This window comes from Triticum dicoccoides, chromosome 3B (genome assembly GCF_002162155.2).
Source record: "Triticum dicoccoides isolate Atlit2015 ecotype Zavitan chromosome 3B, WEW_v2.0, whole genome shotgun sequence".
NCBI lineage: Eukaryota > Viridiplantae > Streptophyta > Magnoliopsida > Poales > Poaceae > Triticum > Triticum dicoccoides.
The window spans coordinates 21976212-21991007 of record NC_041385.1 but is presented as its reverse complement, the minus strand read 5'-3'; the positions used below and the strand labels follow the sequence as shown (position 1 = coordinate 21991007).

Below are 14796 nucleotides of genomic sequence, written 5' to 3'. Positions count from 1 at the left end.
TTCATCGTCGGTCCAAACGGATCTGGTCGGTAGGTGTTGCCTCGCGGTGGCTTCCCGGCGGCGGATCAAGTGGAGGAGGAGATGGTGACCTAGCTACTGAATTGGGTAAGGATGCCATCATCTTCGGTGGCGCCCGTGGGTGTCGTCTTCCTCGTTGGAGGCATGGTGGGGACGTGCCTCGCTCCATTGTTTCCGGGGGAAATCTTAGATCTGGAGGAGGCTACCATTGACAGCGGCGCCCGTGGGCCTTGTAGCCCTCGTTGGAGGCGTTGAGGGGCCTCATGCATGGATCGGATGATGGCGACGAAGTCTTCATCGTCACCCCCATGGGGCATCATCTTTGGAGACATTCATCGGCTGGACGGACATGTGGATGGCTTGGTGGTTGGACGTCGGTAGGTGGTGGAGCGGTGCTTCTTCCTACACATCGATGGCGGCGGATCTCGGCGGTGTGGCGCGGTGGAGACTCCACGTCCGATGGGTGGTGATGGAATTGTGCAGGAGGACGATGTTGTCTAGCATCGTTGTGGCGTCGATGGCAGAGAGGCCTAGCAAGGTCGATGCGTCAATATCTGATATGAGGATGAATAGATGGATGAAGGAGGTGACCGCCCGTACAGCGTGCACATGTGGTGCCCATTGAAAGTGCGCCGAACCGGTGTCTAACTCAGTTCAGGTATTATGGCTTGGATGGGGCATCCGGCATTAGATGTTAGGTGTTGGTGCAATCTCTGTTTGGTATTAGGCTCAGACATTCAACACCCCTTCATCACCGGGATAGGAGTAGCAACAAGTGTTGCCAAGATGGCGGCTTCAGGCTTACTGATGTATTACCTTTGTAAGGGCTTTGTGAATAATTAATAAAATGGTTGCATGCATCGCCCAGATGCAGAGGCCGGGGGTGCATCCTCCTTTTCAAAGAAAAAGTTAGTCCTAAAACTACATAAGTTGTTGATCGAGAGCCCTAACTTGCCTAGACCAGTGGTCCTTGCTCTTGTGGCACTTGACTCTTGCCATGTCGATATAGTATATGAAAATAGCCCTTTCATCAAATATACAATTGAAAATCCACTCTCAAAAATGTCATACAACCACATTGAAGAAGAGAGATGTTTTTATAATTTCTTAAAAAAGGACACATCATCATCGCGATGTAGACAAACAGAAGGAGCGAGATGTATTGGTAGGTTTGCTGACACCTAGCAATACCAGCCACATGTCCACTTATGCACCACCTCATCCAGTGCGGTCGTGGCGGCACCTCCCTCAAGGAGAGCTTCTGTGGCCACCTTCTGCATCGCCGCCACCTTAGCTCTTACCTCGGCGCCTTCGCCATGGCCAACCGTCACCTCCCTCACTGCCACGACGATCTCCTCCTTTCTCTTGGTCATCGCCTCTCGTATGGCTACCCTGACCCCTTCAATCAGCATGATAGTGTTCTGTCGCTACTCGGCGTAGAGCGGCCATGCGACCATGGGCACGCCATGCACCAAGGTCTCCAGGACCAAGTTCCACCCGCAATGCTCCAAGAAGCATCATGTGGCCCCGTGAGTCAGTACCTCCGTCTGCGGCGCCCACGATGGCACGAGGAGGCCGGTGTCATTGCTGTCCACGAACCGCTCTGGGAAGTAGGCCAGGGGGTCGTTCTTGCTCTCGGCGTCATAGTGGTTGGCATTCACGCCCCCCTGGTCGCTCGGGCTCCGCACCACCAATAGGAAGCGCTGCCCGTTGAGCTCCAGCCCAACCGCCAGCTCACGCATATGCTTCGTCGACAGCAAACCTCTGGGGCCAAATGAGACGAAGATGACCGACTTGGGAGGCTGCTGATCGATCCAGTCCAGGAAGGTGGCGCACGGCTCATCGCTGGCGTCGGCACGTATGAGACTATGAGTGGACCGATGTTATACTCCGGAGGGCAGCCGGGCTTAGGGTAAGAGAGCACCCTTGCAACGTCCTAATCGAGGTCCTCGAAGGAGTTGATCGGGATGGCCTTGGCCTCGTGGTAGCGTTTGGCGTGGTGCACCATCCACCGGTAGCAGGGGTCAGACTTGTCCTGGATCGGCGGGATGGGCATGCAGCCGGGCAGCCTAACGGGCTCGGCGAGGTCCAGGAACTCGCCGGACATGGAGTTGTCGAGCTCCGGGAGGTGAAGCATGATGAGAGAGAGAGGCTTAGAGTAACTGAAGGAAATATACCCTAGAGGCAATAATAAAGTTATTATTTATTTCCTTAATTCATGATAAATGTTTATTATTCATGCTAGAATTGTATTAACCGGAAACTTAGTACATGTGTGAATACATAGACAAACAGAGTGTCACTACTATGCCTCTACTTGACTAGCTCGTTGAATCAAAGATGGTTATGTTTCATAGCTGTAGACATGAGTTGTCATTTGATTAACAGGGTCACATCATTGGAGAATGATCTGATTGATTTGACACATTCCGTTAGCTTAGCACTTGATCGTTTAGTATATTGCTATTGCTTTCTTCATGACTTATACATGTTCCTATGACTATGAGATTATGCAACTCCCGAATACCGGAGGAACACTTTGTGTGCTACCAAACGTCACAACATAACTGGGTGATTATAAAGGTGCTCTACATGTGTCTCCGGTGGTACTTGTTGAGTTGGCATAGATCGAGATTAGGATTTGTCAATCCAATTGTCGGAGGGGTATCTCTGGGCCCTCTCGGTAATGCACATCACTATAAGCCTTGCAAGCAACGTGCCTAATGAGTTAGTTGCGGGATGATGCATTACTGAACGAGTAAAGAGACTTTCCAGACGAGATTGAACTAGGTATTGAGATACCGACGATCGAATCTCGGGCAAGTAACATACCGATGACAAAGGGCACAACGTATGTTGTTATGCGGTTTGACCGATAAAGATCTTCGTAGAAGATGTAGGAGCCAATATGAGCATCCAGGTTCCGCTATTGGTTATTGGCCGGAGATGAGTCTCGGTCATGTCTACATAGTTCTCGAACCCGTAGGGTCCACACGCTTAACGTTCTGTGACGATTTGTATTATGAGTTATATGATTTAATGACCGAAGTTTGTTCGGAGTCCCGGATGAGATCGGGGACATGATGAGGAGTCTCGAAATGATCAAGCCGTAAAGATCGATATATTGGAAGGGTATATTCGGACATCGGAAAGGTTCCGAATGATTCGGGTATTTTTTGGAGTACCAGAGAGTTACGGGAATTCGTATTGGGCCTTAATGGGCCATACGGGAAAGGAGAGAAAAGGCCTCAAGGGTGGCCGCACCCCTCCCCATGGACGGGTCCGAATTGGACTAGGGAGGGGGCACGCCCCCTTCCTTCCTTCTCCTTTTCCCTTCCCCTTTTCCTATTCCATGTGGGAGGTGGAATCCTACTAGGACTCGGGAGTCCTAGGACTGGGGAGTCCTGTAGGACTCCACACTTTGGGCGCGCCCTATGAGGGCCGGCAGCCTCCTCCCTCCATCCTTTATATATGTGGCCAGGGGGCACCCCATAGACACACAAGTTGATCATTGATCTTTAGTCGTGTGCGGTGCCCCCCTCCACCATAATCTACCTCGGTCATATCGTAGCGGTGCTTAGGCGAAGCCCAGCGTCGATAGCTTCATCAACACCGTCATCACGCCGTCGTGCTGAAGGAACTCTCCCTCGAAGCTCTACTGGATCATGAGTTCGTGGGACATCACCAAGCTGAACGTGTGCAGATCACGGAGGTGCCGTACGTCCGGTACTAGGACCGGTCGATCGTGAAGACGTACGACTACATCAACCGCGTTGTCATAACGCTTCCGCTTATGGTCTACGAGGGTACGTGGATGATACTCTCGCCTCTCGTTGCTATGCATCACCATGATCTTGCGTGTGTGTAGGAATTTTTTTGAAATATTACGTTCCCCAACAGTAACATAGGTAGATACCTTGTCATAGTATAAATCTTACGCTAATATGTGTCATGCATGGCAATAAATAAAGAAGATCATATATGATATTATGCACTATGAAGGTGATATCATAAACTACTATCATATTCATGATTCTAATATATGATATTCCCCACTGTGAGTAGCCTCACAAATGCATCTTTGCCGTCCGCCTCCTCCGGACAACACTGCTATCCCCCGTGGAGCTCGTCCATCTTTCCGTCTACAACCTTATCTTTTCACCGACCTCTCTTCCCCACTCGTTTCTTCCTCATCTTTTCCCCTTTCTATCTTCATTCGTTAAGCTAGCTAAGAAAAAGCAGAGCGGCGGCGGCTTCCCATGGCAACCACCATCCATCAGCTCGAGATCTATACCAATATAGAAATGTCGAAGGAGCAAATTCAATTAATCTCCACAATCAAACCATGTCAAACCATCGAGCTATATTACTCTAATGGTAATTTCTCAACATGTTTAGCATACAGTTAATGTCGTGCCTAATATCATCCTCGAGTGCCCTGACACTAGCAAAATCAAACATCCTAGTAGTGCTTCACATGCAAACACAGTTAATCTGCAAGAGGAGAGACACAGTTATGCACGTCCTCGCAGATCGGAGAGCATAAAGCACGATTGTACTATGTTGGCTAGATCATCGCGCATGAGTTGACATGACAAGGAAGGTGAGCCTCGGCAAACAAAGGTGAAGGAGCATGCACTCTCATTCAATGCTCATTGTTGTTGCCGGAGAATAAGTTGTCGGGTTATTGTGACCACCGCCCATTATGTATGATGCAGGGGACAAAAGAAGAACTTCAAAGTTAGGCATCAAATGAGGCCGCTACAAGGTCTCGGTTATTGTAACCTTGCCTACACCGCACTCTCGCATGGGCCTAGCCCAACACTGATGCAACGAAGCAAATTTTTTCCTTGTGCTTTTTTTATGTTTACTTATATTTTGAAATATTCTCTCTATATACGCATATATCAAAACTTAGTTTACTAAATTTTTAAAAAACATTTGCCATGTATTAAAAAAATCCATGCAGTTTTTAAAACCTGTTAATACTATTTTATTAGCAAAAATTTGTGCCATTAGAAATGTGATATTTTAATATGTTCATTTTTTTATTTTGTTCACGATATTTTCTAAGAAAGCTACTAAAATTATAAAACTTGTTCTCATAATTGGAAAAAAAATGTAAAACTCGAAAATTTGTTGATGGAATTTAAAAAATGTTAGCAAGCTTAAAATAGGTTTAATGACATTTTACACAAACGCTTATGAACTGTAAAAAAGTTGTTCACACAATTTCAAAACATATTCATAACATATAATAAAATGTTTCTGTTATTTTAGAAAAATGTTCTAACAACTGTTTACATGTTCACAAATTAATTTATTCTCTTTAAAAGTTTATATTTTACTTAAAAATATTCAATGCACATTTTAAAAATATTTAGCATGTATATAGTTTGATAAGTTTTCACCATGTATCTAAATAATGTTCAATTCGTATCTAAACAATTTTTCAATTTGTATACAAAAATGTTAAACGTGCATTCGGGAAAACTTGGCATGTAAATAAAAATAAATACAAAAACATGAAAATAAAAACAGAGAAAATAAAAAATAAAAAACATGTAAAACCATTCCAAAACCAATCAAAATAGTGCAAAAAAATTCACGAACAAGATATCAAAAGGTTCCCAAAATCACGAGGTACATCTTGTTGGGCCGGCCCACATAACACATCACTTGAGGCGAGCGTTGCTACAGTCTCGAAAAAGGCGTAGCATTTCGGCAAATGAACCAGGCGTCGAAAAAGAAGAAGAAAATAGAGTAGAAATTAAGGCTGGCCAGACAAGCGTTGTTACGTGTCAATGGAGACCTCAGATGAGATTCTACCTACCTATAAGGGGGTCGTATGGATAAAAAACATTGCGTAGCATGATAGTGGATCAGGCGGACTACAGGTGGTAATCAAGGCGCAACATTTAAGCACAACGGAGAAAACTAAAAATGAAGTTACGCGTGTGGATAAAATCGCTTTCCCTATTTGTCTCATGTCGCCGCAACACACAGGCAGCGCTCCAAATCAAGCAAATTGGGCCGGCCCATTTTGTAGCTGTACACAAAGCTTTCTCCTTCCGGTTTTGGCAACATTGTTCAGAAAAAAAAATCTCTAAAAAGTTTTGTTGCATTTGGACTTCGTTTGGTACTGATATTCAGAAAACCAAAAACAGGCAAAAAAAAACAGTAACTGACACTAGGCACTAGTTAATATGTTAGTCCCAAAAAATGATATATATAATGATGTATCTTTAATGGCACAACAAAGGGAAGTTTTTCTTGCTGCATCTTACCGGGTGATTTATTAACAATTTAGACTTATGTTACAAATAATAATGTATCCTTTTCTTTTTCATCTACTACTACATTTGAGGTTGATGCAGTACGAAGTTTACTGAATTGACAAATTGTGAGATTTTTTTTTTGTAGCAACCCACGTATATCAAGGAGTAGCTCGTAGAGGGAGGCCCTCACATCTAGTTCGACAAGGTTAGTTTTGAAAGTTATAAACAATGCTTTGTTTATTTTTACGGAGTAGAAACATTGCTTTGTTAGCACAGTTCAATGACAATGTGATGGACGAGCTCCTCGCCTTAGGATGAATCACGTACGAAGCCACAGTGGCCATGTGAGCGGCCACCATTCGTGGTGATGGGAAGGAGCAACAACACAGGTAGGGCCATGTTGACATTGAGGACGACATGGCCTAGACTGTGTGTGGGGTGGTGGTGCTGTTTGCGGGAGAGGCTGTGATATTTTTCTCTCCTGTGCATTACACGAGGCCAAAATGCAGCAACAGCCTGTTTAATTCCTGCTGTAAGGGTCACATATAGTGTGCATGCATGCATTCTTTATGTGAAGTGAAGAGAAAGGGTCAGAGAGAGAGAGAGAGAGAGAGAGAGAGAGAGAGAGAGAGAGAGAGAGAAAGAGAGTATGACTAGCATGAACCAAATTGCAGGGAGTGGAGTAATATACTCATGACTACATACATGGTCATTGAATGATCTAGACACGCATGTTTGCTAGTCTATATATAGTCCAACACAACGTGTGGGGGCTATAGCTTTAAGTGGAAGCGCAAAGTCTTAGACTTAGTGGACTATTTAGCTACATATACTACTTCTATGAGATATTGGAGTGAAACAAACAAGCCAGGCATTTTCCTATATGATTGGTGCGATCAAAGAATCCGTGGCTAGAAATTGGCCACTCAAATGACGATGTGTGATACGTTCTGTGTCAGCTGGCTGGAAGCCATTTGGACTAGAGTCTAAGTGCAAAGGGCGCATGGATTGTAAATCATTTTGTATAACGTCAATAAACATCCACATGGTGGTGGCTCAGCCAACGGTGACCATTCATTGGTGACGCCATTTGCGCCTTCCACCATGTTGTACTCGTGCATCACCGGCATATCCCGACATCATGTTCATCAGCTTCTCATACTTCCCCGTGTCTGGCTCACCGTTGGTGAGCACCACAGTCGCTGCCCCACCAGCCAACAAACGAAGGTGACTTAACTAGTGTGAAATTTTGACTATCCACGCAAAACGATGCGGTCTTCCAGTATCCTTTGATAAAAAGAAATGACTTTTAGTTGGAAGCATGAAAAAACGCAATATATCTTGGTCTGAATGTGGGTGAAGTGAGATTTAATAGCACAATAAGAAAATTTCAAAAGAGTAAGTGTATCATACTCATAGATCCAATAACAATTTTGGAGGTGTCAAGTTAGCCCTAAAACTATATAAGTTGTTCATCGAGAGCTCTAACTTGGCCAGACCAGTGTTCACCTGCTTGTGGTGCTTGACTGTTGCCATGTTGACATATTGTATGCAAAATAGCCCCCACAAATATACAATTGAAAATCCACTCTAAAAAAATGTCGTACAACCACGTTGAAGAAGAGAGATATTTTTATTTCTTAAAAAAGACACATCCACTAGTAGAAAAACACCTAATAGTCCCGGTTCGTAAGGGCCTTTAGTCCCGGTTCATGAACCGGGACTAATGGGTCGTTACTAATACCTCCACCCATTAGTCCCGGTTCAAACACGAACCGGGACCAATGTGCCTTCACGTTGCCCTGTGCGCCGAGTCCAGTCAGGGGGCCTTTGGTCCCGGTTGGTGGCTCCAACCGAGACCAAAAGGCATCCACGCGTCAGCATTCCAGTGGTAGGGTTTTTGTTTTTATTTTATTTTTAAAGGAGGGGGGTTGGGGTTTTGGGAGGTTAATTTAGGTGTTTCATATATTGTGTTAGCTAGCTAATTAATAGAGAGAAGTGTCCTCTCTTATGTCCGTGCTTGGTCGACGCTACGTACTATATATACATAAGTGATCAAGAGAACCATTCAGTACAGAAGTTCATCATGCATACCGAGAGAAGTGATCGATCGACCTCTCCTTCTCCGAGAGATTGGTCGAACAACAAGTTTCGTATCATGTATCCGACGCTACTGGCTACATACATGTACAATATGTATAAGATCTCTTAATTACAAACTCCTAGCAATTGAAATCAATTTCCACATGGTATTCTCCGGCTTTACTGATGACGTGGTCAAGAAAGAATCCCGCCAATTCCTCTTGAATTGCTTTGATGCGATCTGGTTCTAGGAGTTCATTTCGCATCTGCCACGTCTAATTTGAAGAAGGGGGTTAATTAATACATATATATGAATGAAACTCAACAGAAATGATGGTGTAATAAAATGAAATTGTGAATATTATTGCTTACGCACTTCATATTGTCTTTTAGAGTAGCCCCGCTTGTTTTTCAAAGTCGCGGTGTTGATGAACTCGCACACGTAGTATCCACAGAAATCATTCCCTTGTTCCTGCCACAAGCACTTTACGAGAAATAGAGGTCAATCAAACTGATAATGAAGCATTATAAATGGCATTGATGAAAGTATAGCTATAGAATCAACGGGAGATGCGCGCAACTAGCTAGCCAGTAGTACTTACTTTCGGGTATGTATATCGCAGCTCCTTCGGCAGTCCCGGAGTTTCTGTGGTGAACTGTTTGCAAACCCTGCAAGACAAAGAAAATAATTATTATTACTTGAGATATCAGGAAATGAACAAAAAGTTGTCGATATGGTGCGATAATGATCGATTGAACTTACTTGTTGAGCAATTCAGTCATGTCCGCATAGGTTTCGGGATGTTTCTGTCTCGAGTCTAAGACGGTTACTAGTCCCCGCTCAAGCTTAATCTCCAGAAGAACATAGTGGTACCTGCGCACGCATGCATAACTCATCAATTACATTACTATAACCTCGCTCGAGTAATAAGGGAAACCGAATATGCACACGACAGTAACACTCACTGGCCGTTGTAAGGAAAGAGTATGGTATCTTTGTTTTGATTTTTGATCAACGATCGTAGCAAGTTGTCCTCGGCCTCTTTGACGTCCTTTTTAACCAGAAATTCATCTATGATATTTGTGTTAATGAACCCAATGTCATAAATTTCTTATTTTTTGCACTCGACAATCTTCAATCTGCAGAATATATTGAGGATAATTAATTATAAATACATGCAATGAAAGAGCCGAGCTATATATAGAGACTTAATGACAGAAATAGTACTTACAGGCAGTAGCAAAAGACCATTAATTTATCGAGGGCCTTTTGATTGAAGAACGCGAAGAACTCATCAAATGGAACACACAACAGACCATTTGAAATGAGGTCGTGCTCCTCTTTAATGTTCAGATACAAATTATTCGTCCCCTCAGACTCTCTGCAGGTTTTCATGTACCAACTATGAAATCTTCGCATCATTGTTGTCAGAGATTTTTCATCTTTGACGAGAGGCTTCCCGTACTCGTATCTGTGTTCCTCTACCTCCATGAAATCAGGAAGTGCATCGTCAGGCAGGTAATCTTCCAGATTGCCATAACCGGCCACCGTCCCCGGAGCATTAAACACATTGAGCGGGGGGCACGATTGCTGTGCTTGTTCGCCGAGCTGGGCAATTTTTTCCCCTTTGCTCGTTCTTTTAACCTTTTATCACTGACATTAGTTCCTGAGCGCTGGGCTTGGACAGTAATGCGCTGATAGTTGGTTCTCGGTGGAGACTTTGGTGGTTTCCTCAGGGCATCGATAGTGCGCTTTGCTTTCACCGGATCTACCTTCTCCTCTGGAGGTGGATGTCTCTTTGCTTTCACCCCTTCAAAGAACTCCTTCACGTTGGTCCGCACAATCGTATCGTTTTCCTCCTCGGTCCTCTCGTACGGTAACTTCTCCAGAGGCTTGAGAGGTGGACCGTATTTGTATTGCCTCCCGCCTCTGGTTGTGCTGCTAGACGCCGGAGCAGACGGAGCGGCTGCGGCGTCTGTCTTCTTTCGTGCTTGCTTACGAGGCGGAGGAGAAGGAGTACGACGCGCCGGAGCAGCCGGGGTGGCGGCGGGTCTCTTCCGCCCTTGCTGGCGAGGCGGAGAAGGAGGAGGCTGCTGGCTGCTCGGGAGCGCCGGCGCAAGCGGAGAAGGAGGCGGAGTGCCGCCATGCGTGCCCTGATCGTCACTCGCTGGAGGAGGAGGCGGTGGACGAGGCGGAGTGCCCTGACTCGCCGGAGGAGGAGGAGGAGGCGGAGACGTCCAGTTCGGAAGGTTGATGAGCTCCTTCCGCCATAGGCATGGAGTCTTCAGAGCAGAACCCAGCCTAGTCTCCCCTTCACCGGTAGGGTGGTCAAGCAGGAGGTCCTCAAATCCCTCAGTTATTTCATCCACCATCACCTTAGCATATCCTTCTGGAATCGACCGACAGTGATAAGTTGCTCCGGAACCAGGATAAACAGAGCCAACAGCCGCCTTGACCTTCAAATTCATCCATGGCGCCATAATGTGGCAATGTTGAGACTCCGTGATAGCATCCACGGGATAGCTGGCAGGAGCCGTCAAGACATGCTCCGGCTGAAGCAGCTCGGTGGAAGCCACGCTGCTTCTCCGCTGAGATGGCGGGGTAGCTTTGGGGGAAGCTTCGGCAGGTTGTTTGCTGCGATCTGCTGCTTCTCGTTCCTCTTCTTGTTCCTCTAGCCCTATTACCCTTTCGTGCAACGCCTGCAGTTGGCCCTACTCCAGTTTCTTCCTCCTCTCGTGGGTTTTGTAACCCCCTGTGTCCGGAAAACCATCCTTCCATGGAATGGAGCCTGACGTGCCTCGTGTCCGTCCAGGGTGCTCAGGATTCCCTAGGGCCATTGTGAGCTCGTCCTTCTCCCTGTCTGGTACGAACGTCCCTTTCTGCGCTGCATTGATATAGTGTCGAAGGTTCCTGACTGGTAGTTCCAGTTGCTCGTTCGTCCAACGGCACATCCCTGATACAGGGTCCAAGGTTCCGCCAGCCCCGAAGAACCAAGTCCGGCAACGATCTGGCCATCTCATTGTCTCTGGTTCGATCCCTTTTTCAAGCAGATCATTCTCCTCCTTGGACCATTTAGGACGGGCTTTGAGGTAGCCACCTGACCCCGTGCGATGGTGAAGCTTCTTCGCAGCATTTTACTTGTTCATCGCCGACATCTTCTTACTCTTTTCCGATATTTTGTGGGCCACAAATGCGGGCCAGTGATCTTTGATCTTCTCATATTTGCCGATGAATTCTGGTGTCTTTTTTTGACAAAATGGTTCAACTCTTTCCTCCACCTCCTGAATAGGATTGCCATCTTCTTAAGAGAATAAGACTTGATTAATTGCTCTTTAACTGGCTTCTCCGGATCCTCCTCTGGCGGTAGGGTGAAATTTGCCTTCAGTTGAGTCCAAAGATCTTCTTTCTGCATATCATTGACATAAGACACCTCAGGGTCGTCCTTAGGCTGATACCATTGCTGGATGCTGATCGGCATCTTGTCCCTAACAAGAACCCCGCGCTGAGCAGAAAATGCCATCTTTGTCCGGATGGGTTCAATCGGTTCGCCGTCGGGCGCGATTTCTATGATCTCAAACCTTTCATCCGAACTCAACTTTTTCTTCGGGCTCGTCTCCTTACTGAAGTTGTGCTCGATCCGGAGGGCTAGAAATTAAAAGGAAGAAAGACGAGAGTAATTAATATGTGTACATATACCAAACAATGAATGTATCAATTAACTAGTCAGCACAGGCTTAACTAATATATATATATATATATATATATATATATATATATATATATATATATATATATATATATATATATATATATACCTGGTCGGACTCGGTTCGGTCACCGGAGCAGTCAACACGGTCTCCTTCTTGTACCTCCATTGGGTCATCACTGGAGCCATCATGAACATAGCCCTCTTCTTGTACCAGCATTAATGGGCCGGAGCCATCATGAACATAGCCCTCTTCTTCACCCAGTCCTTCCTGACCAACGACGTCATTGAAAAATGACGCAATGACATCAGTTCCTTCTGCGATTATCTCCCCCAACATCGCTTCTGTTGCTTCGTCTCGGTAGTGCTCCATAGTTTCTGCAAATATTTACAACATGTCAATTATTATTCAAACATGGTACAGATGGATATATATTAGTGGAAAACGTAGAACTAGCTAGCTAATCACAATAAGGAATCATGTTAGTGGCCTCGATGCTGCTTCTCTAGGGTTTGGGATCGCCTCGACACAACACTTCAAGGGTTTGGGGTGGCCTCGACGACAACGCTCTTTTAACTTGGTAAATTTGGGTGGCCTCGAGAGTTTTGGTCGAGCGAGAGGGCCGAGGGGGGTGCTGCCATTGTATAGGTTATCACGGTCGAGAGGGGGTATATATATCGATCGCCCCTCATGTCGAATTTATCTCGAGGGGGTGGCGAGGGCGAAGGCGAGCAGCCTGACGGTGACAGACCTGATATAACATAAGAAAATGAAGAAGAAATAAAAAGAGGAGAAGAAGAAAGGAATAGAGGAGAAGATCAAAGAAAAAAAGGAAGAAAAAAAGAGGAGAAGAAGAAAGGAATAGAGGAGAAGAAGAAAGGAATAGAATTTTTCTATTTTTTCTTCTTCTCCTCTTCCTTTTCTTCTTTTTTGTTCTTCTTATTTATTTCTCCTCTATTCGTTGCTTTCTTCTTCTCCTCTTCTTTTTCTTCTTCTCCCTCGAGAAAGGAAAATAATTAAGGAAAGGAAGAAAAGAGGAAGAAGGAAGAAGGAAGAAGAAGAAGAAAGGAATAGAGGACAAGAAGAAAAAATAGAATTTTTTTCTATTTTTTCTTCTTCTCCTCTATTCCTTTCTTCTTCTCCTCTTCTTTTTCTTCTTTTTTCTTCTTTTTATTTATTTCTCCTCTTCTTTTCCTCTCCTCTTCTTCTCCTTTCTTCCTCTTTTTATTTTCCTTTTTCCTCTCATTCTTTTTCTTCTTCTTCTTCCTTCTTCCTTCTTCCTCTTTTTTTCCTTTTCCTTATTTTACATTTTCCTCTACACTAACCTAATTAAAATGCACTAACCTAAAATCGATATCTACTAACAGCCTAAATAAAAAATTAATACATATATGAAAAAACATATATAAACAAAAAATGCTATGAACATTATATTCATACATACATAGCCACATCCATTCATCATATAGCTACCACATACATATATACATTAATTATATATATATGAAAAAAATGCAAAGAACAAAAAATACACATGTATGTATGAAAAAAAAGCACTGAACAGAGCCTCGACGGCGGCGGCTCACATCGGGGGCGGCCGGTGAGGGCGACGGCGGTGGCGACGAGGGTGTCGGCAGCGACCACGGCGGGCTGGGGCAGGGGCGTGGCCGGCGACGACGGTGACGGTGACGGCGACGACGGGCACGGGCGACGATGACGGCGTCGGCGGGGGCGCGCGGACGGCGTCTGGGCGGCGCGCGGACGGCGTCTGGGCGGCGCGCGGACGACATCTGGGCGGCGGGCGGCGTCGGGGCAGCGGACGGCGTCGATCTGGGCAGCCTGGCGGTGTCGATGAACTCGGCGTCGTCGGGCGGGCCGGGGGCAACTGGCGATGTGTTCGTCAAATTTTCCTAAGTGTTGTATATATAGCAAGAGCATTGGTCCCGGTTCGTGAGTCCAACCGGGACTAATGCCACCTTTAGTCCCAGTTGGTACCACCAACTGGGACCAAAGGCCTCTTTTCAGCAGCCCAAAGGGCGGGAAGCGGCAACCTTTGGTCCCGGTTGGTGGCATCAACCAGAACTAAAGGGTGGGCATTGGTACCGATTGGTGCCACGAACCGGTACCAAAGGACCCTGTGCTGCCAGCGTCGGGGCCAAAGTTTAGTCCCACCTCGCTAGTTGAGAGGGGCGTGCAGTGGTTTATAAGCCCCACTGCCGCACCCCTCTCGAGCTCCTCTCCAGCGTAGGCTTGCGGGCCTATTTGCTACTGCTTTTCCTGATGGGCCTTCTGGGCCTACTGCGGGCCTGAATCCTGGCCCATGATTGGGTTTCTAGTCGTATTCAGGCCGTGGGGGCCCAGTAGGAGGTATTTTTTTGTTTTCTTTTTTGCTTTATTTATTTTATTTTGTTTCTATTTACAATAAAATACTTATTGTTGCTGTTTTTAATTATTTTCCAGTTTTTTGTTTTGTTTTCTGCATTATTTATTTTCTTTTGTTTTTTGCTTTATTTTTTAATTATTTTTGCTTTTAGTTTTAGAAAAATTATAAACTTTCTGTTAGTGCCATTAGTTTTCAAATTTGAAAACACTTTTCTTGTTTTTTTGTTTTCTTTCTTGCTTTATTTATTTTATTTTGTTTGTACTTACAACAAAATACTTATTGTTGCTATTTTTAATTGTTTTGCTGTTTTGTTTTCTGCATTATTTA

The 14796-nt window shown here is 45.2% G+C and overlaps 1 pseudogene; it reads right to left on the bottom strand.

Moving 5' to 3' along the window:
• LOC119279135 overlaps window positions 1–14796 on the bottom strand; it is a 77545-nt pseudogene that overhangs the window by 56304 nt on the left and 6445 nt on the right.